Here is a 9,346-nt window from a genome sequence, read left to right as displayed (position 1 = left end):
TTTCTGCTCCAGAAAGGATTTACAGCCTTGGAAAACCTATACAAGGTAGATGAGTCTGTACCAACTAGACAGCTCATCACATTAGCAACTGTTAATCACATTAGCAACTGTTTAGTACCGTCAAGTTGATTCTGTTTCATATGGACCTTGTAGAATGTTTCCAAGAAGTAGCTGGTGGGTTTATACTACCAACTTCACAGTTGGCAGTACAGTACTTATCCTACAGTGCCACACCAGGACTCCATGTGTATATATTTAATGCCATAAATTTTCCTGTAAGAACTACTTTCACTGTATCTCAGAAATTTTGTTACGTTGTATTTTCATCTTCTTTTACATCAATATATTTAAAATTTCTCTTGAGAATTCTTTTTGGACTCCTGTGTTATTTATAAGGAACCCTGGTAGGGATATGAAGTAAGCCCTGGACTGCTAAATGCAAGGTTGGCAGTTCAAACCCACCAGAAGCTCTGCAGGCGAAAGATGAAATTTGTGTCCCTGCAAACATTAGAATTCACAGAAACACTATGCCAAATAGCTATGAGTCAGAACTGACTCCACAGCACTTAACAAAAACAATAATGAAGCAGTATTGACTCAATGGCAGTAAGTTATATTTAGTGTTATTTATGCATGTTGGTTAATTTCTAAATGTTTTGAGATTTTTCAGCTATCTTTCTGATTGTTAGTTTAATGTGGTCTGATAATGTATTTTGTATGTCATTTAACTTTGGCAATTTGTATTTATGGCTCAGAATGTGGACTATCTTGGTGAATATTTCACATGAACTTGAGAAGATGTGCTGGATGTTGTTGGATGAAATATTCTAAAAACATTGGGTAGATCTAGTTGAACCATTCTGCTCAAGTATGTCTTTATTAATTTTCTGCCTGCTGGATCCATCAGTTACTGAAAGAGGGGTGTGTTGAAATCTTCAACTATAATAATGCATTAGTCTATTTTGCCTCACATATTTTTGTGCTTTGTTGTTAGGTGTACACATATTAAGGATTCTTTTGTCTTCTTAGAGAATTGATCCCTTTATCCTTTTTGAGTTTCCCATTTTACTATTAAATATTCTGAAGTTCATATTGTCAGAAGTTCATGTTGCTATTCCAAGTTTCTTTTTATTAGTGTCAGAATGTATCTTTCTTCCTTCCTTTGTGTTTAATCTACCTGTGTCTTTATAAATAAAAGGGTTTCTTAAAGACAACATTTAGTTGAATATAGCCCCATCCCAATCTATGTCTTTCAATTGATTCATCTACACCAGCAGTACTTAAAATGATTACTAGTATGTTGTTGTTATTGTTAGGGTCCATCAAGTTGGTACCAGCCCATAGTGACCTTATGCACAGCAGAATGAAAAACTGCCCAATCCTGGGCCAAATTCATTACTGTTGCCATGCTTGAGTCCATCGATGCTGCTATTTGGCCAATCCATCTCGTTGGGGGGCTTCCTCTTTTTCTCTGATCCTCTACCTTACCAAACATGATATTCTTTTCCAGTGACCAGTCCCTCCTGACAGTGTGTCCAAAGTATGAGAGATGATGTTTGGCCATTTTGGCCTCTAAGGAGCACTCTGGCTGCACTTCTTCCAAAATGGATCTATTGGAGAACAAACAAGATGGCAGATTGGGTAGAAGTGCAGTAAGGAGCTCCGTCAGCAACAACAGAGAATACAGGACCAAACAGGCTCAGGGGATGGTCCCAGAACTTTGAACCACATATAAAGGAATATTTTGAAGGTTGGGGGGCTTATTGCTAGGGGAATTTGTAGCAGAAGCAAGAAATCCATTACTTTTTAATTCAAGATGCTCAGCTGCTCCAGTGGCCGCCATCTTGGGTGAGATCAAGTGAGGGAAGGATCACAGCAACCACGGATGCCTGACAGAACCACAGAGATAAAGGTGTGGACATTCTTTTCTTTTGGTAGCTGTTCATTGGTTCCTTGCTGTCTGCACACCTCCATTCTGGTGACTATAGGGGTGCCTGAGCTAGTGGGCACCCCAACCCCACCCTCGGAGAGTTCTACTACGCATGCACACAGATCTCCTCAAAATTTAAAGAGACAGTTACCACTTAAAACCAAATGGACACAGCCAGCCCTGAACACTTATTACTAGAAAAACGGCCTGAACAGGGTTTGTGGAACAGCATAGACAGACAAAAAAGGAAATAGGTTGAAAATTAAATCCTAAGTTATGTCACCACGAACAACAGTGGCATCTTGAAATTTCTCAAGAAGAAGAGTAAAAAGGGAAGCCCATTTCCTGATCACATCTACCTGAAGGCAATCAGAGAGTATTAAAAATACCAAAATACACACCCATCTAAGTATTAAGACCACAGATAACTTCTGAATAAGCACAAAAAACAGAAGCAGATGACCATATCTGCACATGTCCAGAAACGAGATAAAGTGACTGAGGCAAATGAGCTGAGAGTAGACCTACACTCCATATCAGAAGATGGGCAGGCTTTGGAACTGTCTGCTAGCATCCTGAAAAGTGAAAAGATAAGCATTCAAGAAGCTCAACGAACCCCAGGATGGAGAGAACATAAAAGATAATCACCAAGACATATAATAATCAAGTTCTCTAAAATCAAAGATAAGGACAGGATCTTGAAAGCAGCTAAGGAAAAGAGAAATGTAACATACAAAGGCAAGCAAATCAGATTAAGCTTGGATTTCTCAAAAGAAACCATGCAGGCAAGAAGGCAATAGGAAGACATATATAAAACCCTGAAAGAAAAAAGATGCCACCCAAGAATCCTCTACCCTGCAAAGCTGTCAATCAAATATGATGGTGTAATCAAAACATTCCAGGATAAATAGAAGCTAAGGGATTTTGCCAAAGCCAACCCTGCTATGTAAAACATCCTAAAAGAAGTCCTGTGGACTGAGAAACAACAAGAACACACAACAACTACAGAATGACGTATGTGGCAGTATCACCCTGAACTCAATCGACAAATGGAAGCATCAAGAACAGAATGAAATTATAAGAACAGAGGATCTGGGAGGTCAGTCTATGATCAAAACAATTACAATGTGAAAAAAGATAAACACAGAAGAACAAAGATCCAGGTGGTGGGAGGTCAGGTAAATTACTCAATAAAATAGACTGTCTTAAAAGGATGGTAGAACTAATGGAATATAAGGTAATCACATTGGGGTTGGGGTGGGGAGTTTAGTTTGGGTATTGGGGAGGGCAATACAAGAATGGGGGAGGAGGCAGAAGAACAAGATAGATAGGGGAATACTGAGAGAGGTTTGCATGGCCTAGTGGGACAGAGGGAAATAGTGATGCATACTCAACCTTGGAACAACAGGGCTCTGGGATACAGGGATCTAGGTATAGCTTGAAGAGGGTAAATAATTAATAAAATCCTTGACTGCCTTATGAATATTAGTTTCCTTTGCCTACTACTGTAAAGTAGACACTTGAGTGGAATAAAAAGGAATGTTGGGAAACATGATTAGAGAAAACTTGTAAGCCTGCCTTCAGTCTATAACTGATTGGAATACCTAAAAGGGGCTCTACAACTTGCCCAGTGAAATAGGCCTCGTGCAAACCCTTTACAGAGTATAAAACCTTAGGTGGACCTGAGTCCATTCCAGAACCTTATGAGGTGGGACATTCCCATTAGAAAGGGCAAGCAGACTGGAACAGCTACAGTGACAGAAGATACATCTTCAAAAAAGATCATCAGGAAAAACCCAAAACAAAAATGTCAGCATGACTGGCAACTACAAGATTATGCACGCTGTTGGCCAGGAAGCCATCAAGGCTAGCAATCAAGTGCCTTCGGGACAAACTCCCCTCTAAGACTGAAACTCAAAGGGAATACCCAAACAAGCATGTAAGCTTGCTGGCGACCACATTGGTCTATTGGTCAGTGGAAGACGCAGAAAGTCATTAATGAAGAAATGGGCTGAGTTCAACCCCAGTCCATTGAATCCCATTGACCTGGAGATGAGAAACAGAAGAGAAAGGGCTGGTTGGTCCAAAGTATGGTGAGACCTGAGGACACTTGAGCCCTTAGACAAGGACTTAGCCACCAAGGGCTAGATAGAGATGAGAGTGAAGCATCTAGCTGATATGAAGTGAGGGGAGATGCACAATTACTCCCAAACTTGCATACAGTACCCTTTTGACCTAGCCTCAATGGCTCCATAATCAGAACTCGACTAGAGGAAGATTGCGGGGGGAAAAAAAGCTTGTTTTTTGTTTTTTGTTTTTTTTTTTGACAAAGGAAACAAGGGTAAATTGCTTCAATTCTAGAGGAAGATTGGGGGGGGAAGTTTTGTTTTGTTTTGTTTTGTTTGATAAAGGAAACAAGGGTAAATTGCTTCAATTTGGTGAACCTGACCTATACTCAGAGTGGTTGTTGTTGTTGTTGTTATGTGCCGTGGAGTTGGTTCCGACTCTTAGTGACCCTGCACAGGGTTTCCAAGGCTGTTAATCTTTACGGGAGCAGAACACCTCATCTTTCTCCCGCAGAGCAGCTGGTAGTTTCAAACTGCTGACCTTGCGATTCACAGCCCAATCTGTAACCACTACACTATCAGAGCTCCTTACCTATACTCAGAGTGGTAGTTACTCTAAATACCAACAGAAAGGAAAAGAGTCTTCACATCAAGTATAAATGCTATCCCCTTTGTACACAGGGTAGATAGGGAGAGGCAACTTAGACATTGGCTACCTAAAATGAGGGGGCAATAAAGGCACGAAGTGACTGGCTTACAAGATTTCAAGAGGGAGTTTAGTTTAAGAGTATGGGGAGAAAGAAAGAGTCCCCACTGAATAGTTGTCATCTTGTCTAAATGGGTCTGGTGAAAAGAGATGGGGCTAAGATTTGTAAGATCCAATAGTGAATAATTATTATGACTAATTGCGACTGTCACAATTTTAAAGGTAGAAGTTTTGTAGCAAAAAAAGGGGAGTGGTTATAGTCCAGAAACGAGGACCCTAGGACCATCAAGAGAGAAGAGCACAAGAAGAATGCGGGACCTTATCCAGAGAAGCAGCAGTGCCAGAGATGGAGGCATGGAGAGGGGGAGTGGCTGAGGACTTTAGATTCATGGACTAAGAAGAGAGGGACTAAGAGCTGGTGACCAGGAGGCAGACTTGCAGAATGTGCCCTTTGGAGATGTAAATTATTATATATGCCTGAGTGGTTTTTTAGTTTGTTATTTCAAAAGCTAAAGTGGATAGAGAGAAATACTGTTAACTGATGGTACATGGAGGGCATTATAATCATTGTAATGAAACAAGGTGTGTGATTTGTTGAATGTAAAACTGATGATATGCCCTGTAAGCTTTCACTCAATCAACAATAAAAAACCTTAAATTAAAAAAAAAAAAAGGATCTATTGGTTCTTTTGGCCACCCATGGCACTTGCAATATTCTCCTCCAACACCATAACTCAAAAGCATCAATTTTTCTACAGTCTTTCTTATTCACTGTCCAGCTTTCACATGCATATGAGGTTACTGAAAAATACCATGGCTTGAGTCAAGCATACCTTAGTCCTCATGCTGACATCTTTCCTCTTCAACACTTTAAAAAAGGTCTTGTGCAGCAGATTTGCCTAATGAAATATGTCATTTGATTTCTTGACTGCTGCTTCCATGAGTATTTATAGTTGACCCAAGAAGAATGAAGTCCTTGACAACTTCAATCTTTTCTCCATTGATAAGAATGTTGTTTATTGGTCCAGTGGTGAGGATTTTTGTTTTCTTGACATTGACATTCACTTTCAGTAGGCATATCGCAGATTGTTAATGAGTCTTCCTCAAATCCTGATGCCATGCTTTTCTTCATAGAACCCAGCTTCTCTGATTATTTGCTCAGCATACAAGTAGAATAAGTATGGTAAAAGAATACAACATTGTTGCACACCTTTCTTAGTTTTAAAACATTCAGTGTTCCCATGTGCTGTTCGAACAACTGCCTCTTGGTGCAGGTACAGATTCCTCACAAGCACAATTAAGTGTTCAGGAATACTCATACTTCGCAATGTTGCCCATAGCTTGTCATGATCCACACAATTGAAAGTCTTTGTGTAGTCAATAAAGCACAGGTAAACAACTTTCTGATATTCTCTGCTTTCGGCCAAGATCCACTGGACATCAGCAATGATATCCCTCGTTCCATGGCCTCTTCTGAATCTGGCTTGAACCTCTGGAAGTTCTCTATCAATGTATGATTGTAGCCATTTCTGTATTACCTTTAGCAAAACTTCACTCGCAAAGGACATCAAAGAGATTGTCTGATGATTTCCGCATTCCATTGGGTCACCTCTTTTTGGAATGGGCAGAAATATGGATCTATTACTATCAGTCGGCCAGATAGTTGTCTTCCAAATATCACAACAGAGATGAGTGTCTCCTGTGCCATCTCTCTTTCTTGAAAAATTTCAGTTTTTATTCCATCAATTCCTGGTGCCTTGTTCTTTGCCAATTCCTTCAATGCACCTTGGACTTATTCCTTCAGTATCATTGGCTCTAGATCATATACTAACTCTTGAAATGGTTGAACATTAACCATTTCCTTTTGGCACAGTGACTCTTCTTTTGATGCTTTCTGCATTATTCAATAATTTGCCTAGAGAATCTTTCAATAATGAAAGTCGAGGCTTGAGTTTTTTCTTCAGTTCCCCCAGCTTAAGATATGCTGATCGTATTCTTCCTTTTTGGTTTTCTGATTCTAGATTTTTGCCCATTTTGTTGTAATATTTGGCTTTATCTTCTCGAGCTGATCTTTGAAATTTTCTATTCAGCTCTTGCACCTCCTCATTTTTTTCCCATTTGCTTTAGGTGGATTCATATTCATCATATTTGTAAATGTTTTTGACTAATTTATTTTTTTGTTTCTTCCCCTCTTTCTTTGCCAAGCCTGGTTTTAATTGAGCATATTATGTGATACTATTTTCTCTATCTTCTTGTTGTTGTTGTCAAGTGCATCGAGTTGGTTCCAACCCACAGCAACCCTGCATAGGGTTTCCAAGGTGAGCTTGGAGGCGCCAACCTTGCAATTCAAATGGCTTTACAGTCTGGCGCATTAACCCACAGCACCACACCACGACAGTGTATCAATTATACTTCTATTTTATTGAGATGTTTCAGTGGCTGCTCTAGACTTTGAAGTATACATTTTCCACTTATCTAAATTCACCTTTTACTAACACTGTATTGCTTCATGGTATGTGCAACGACTTTATAACAGAGTTTTCTTTATTCGTTCCTCTCATCCCTTATAAAACTGATACCATTCATTTCACTTTTCCCTATGATATAACCATCTGATATACAAGGGTGAGTCAAAAATTATCTGCACTCTGCTTATATTAAAACACTCATTCACATCCATGGCTGATGACAACAATGAGAGTACACATGAAATGATTTTGTTGAATAAATGAATAACAGTGAATTATATATGGCAAATCATTTACAAATCAACCATTACTCTGCCTATCAAACAATCCACAACAGATTTCAGTTGTGAAAAGTTTGTGCAGGATGGGTACCAAAACAACTCAAGGAAGAGCATAAACAGAAGTAGTTTGGACATCTGCAAACAAAATTTGGACCTATACTTGAAGGATGGTAACAGTTTCTTTTTTTAAAAAAATGTGTTACTGGTGACAAGACATGGATTAATCACTATGAGCCGGAGTGTAAATAGTGGAGTAGGAAATGGAAACCATCTCCATCACCAACCAAGAATAAATTCAGATGTCAAGCATCAGCTGGAAAATTGATGTTTATAGTTTTCTGGGATTCTCAAGGGTCAGTATTTGAACACTAAAAGAAAAAACGTTCAACAAGCAGCAGTGCTCATTACAATGAGATGATCAATGAAGAGCTTAAACCTAAACTTTGATTTAAAATGCAGAGGACTGCTATCCAAGGGCACTGTTATCTTACAATGACAATGCAAGTCTGCACACCTTTGCCCACACTGTTGACACTCTGCAAAACTTCATTTGGAGGTGTTTAAGCATCCTCCATATAGTCCTGATTATGCTTCATCAGATTTTCATGGGTTTTGGTCCTCTGAAAGCAGTCCTACAAGGATGAAGTTTCACCTCTGATGAATAAGTGAAGATAGAAGCGCATTTGTGGCTTGCAGCTCAACCTAAAACATTTTTTAATAAGGATATATGAAAGCTTATTGACAGATGTACAAAGTGTATTGAAAAGCAAGGAGATATTAAAAAATGATTTATTTGTTTTTCCTAAAACTTGATTAAAATAAATTCTATAGCCAGAGTGCAGCTAATTTCTGACTAATTCTCATAGTTTTATTGATGTTACTTGGAACAGTTATTTAGTAGCTTAATTAAGATTAAAAATAAGATGTTTTATTTTAGTTTAACTTCTTAGTATTCTTGTGCTTTCTAGCTCCAAAATTACCATTAAGTTCCTTCTTATGATTTCGATATCTTTGTTGCTATTCTCTATTTGATGAGATATCGTCATCATGTTGTTGTTGTTAAGTGACATCATATCAGTTCCGACTCACAGCAATCCTGTATAGGGTTTTCAAAGCTTTAAATCTTCACAGGAAGCAGAAAACCTCATCTTTCTCCTGCAGAGCCACTGGCAGACTTGAACCACAGACCTTGTGGCTTGCAGTCCAGTGCTTATCATATTATCTTCCTTTAATTCTTAAATCAATGACACTTACATATATATATATTTGTTGTTGTTAAATGCCATCAAGTCAGTTCTAACTCATAGCAACCTTTTATAGGGTTTCTAAAGAGCAGCTGTTGTATTTGAACTGCCAACCCTGTGGTTAGCAGTCCAGTTCTTACCCTACTGCACCACACCTGGACTCCATGTATATCTAAAGAGCAGTTCCTATCAAGGAAATAACTCACACAGTTGTAGAGACAGGCAAGTTCAAAGCCCATGGATTGGATTCAGGCAGGAGGCTTCTTCTGATTCACATAGCTGGGGACTTATGTACCCAAGATCAGCAGGTCACATGATAGGCTTTAAACTATAAAAATGAATGAATCCAGTACTAGCAGGTAAGATGACAGGCTATTAATGACTATCAGGATCAGCAGACTTAAGACAAAAGAACTGGTTGTCAGTTGATGAGTCAGATACAAGATCTAAACACAGCAAAAAGCAAGCACATTTTACTTGCATATGTAATATATTGCAAACAGTTCACGTTCTTCAGAAAACCTTTCAATAGATTAACTGCTCATATCAGATCTCATCATGGATATGATAACATTATACAAAATCTCATCATGAGGGATTACTGTGTCCTAACTGCCAACACAGAGAATGCTGGCCCAGCCAAGTTGACAC

The sequence above is a fragment of the Chrysochloris asiatica genome, unplaced genomic scaffold (assembly GCF_000296735.1).
Source record: "Chrysochloris asiatica unplaced genomic scaffold, ChrAsi1.0 scaffold00122, whole genome shotgun sequence".
Classification (NCBI taxonomy): Eukaryota; Metazoa; Chordata; class Mammalia; order Afrosoricida; family Chrysochloridae; genus Chrysochloris; species Chrysochloris asiatica.
Note: the sequence above shows the minus strand (reverse complement) of the source record.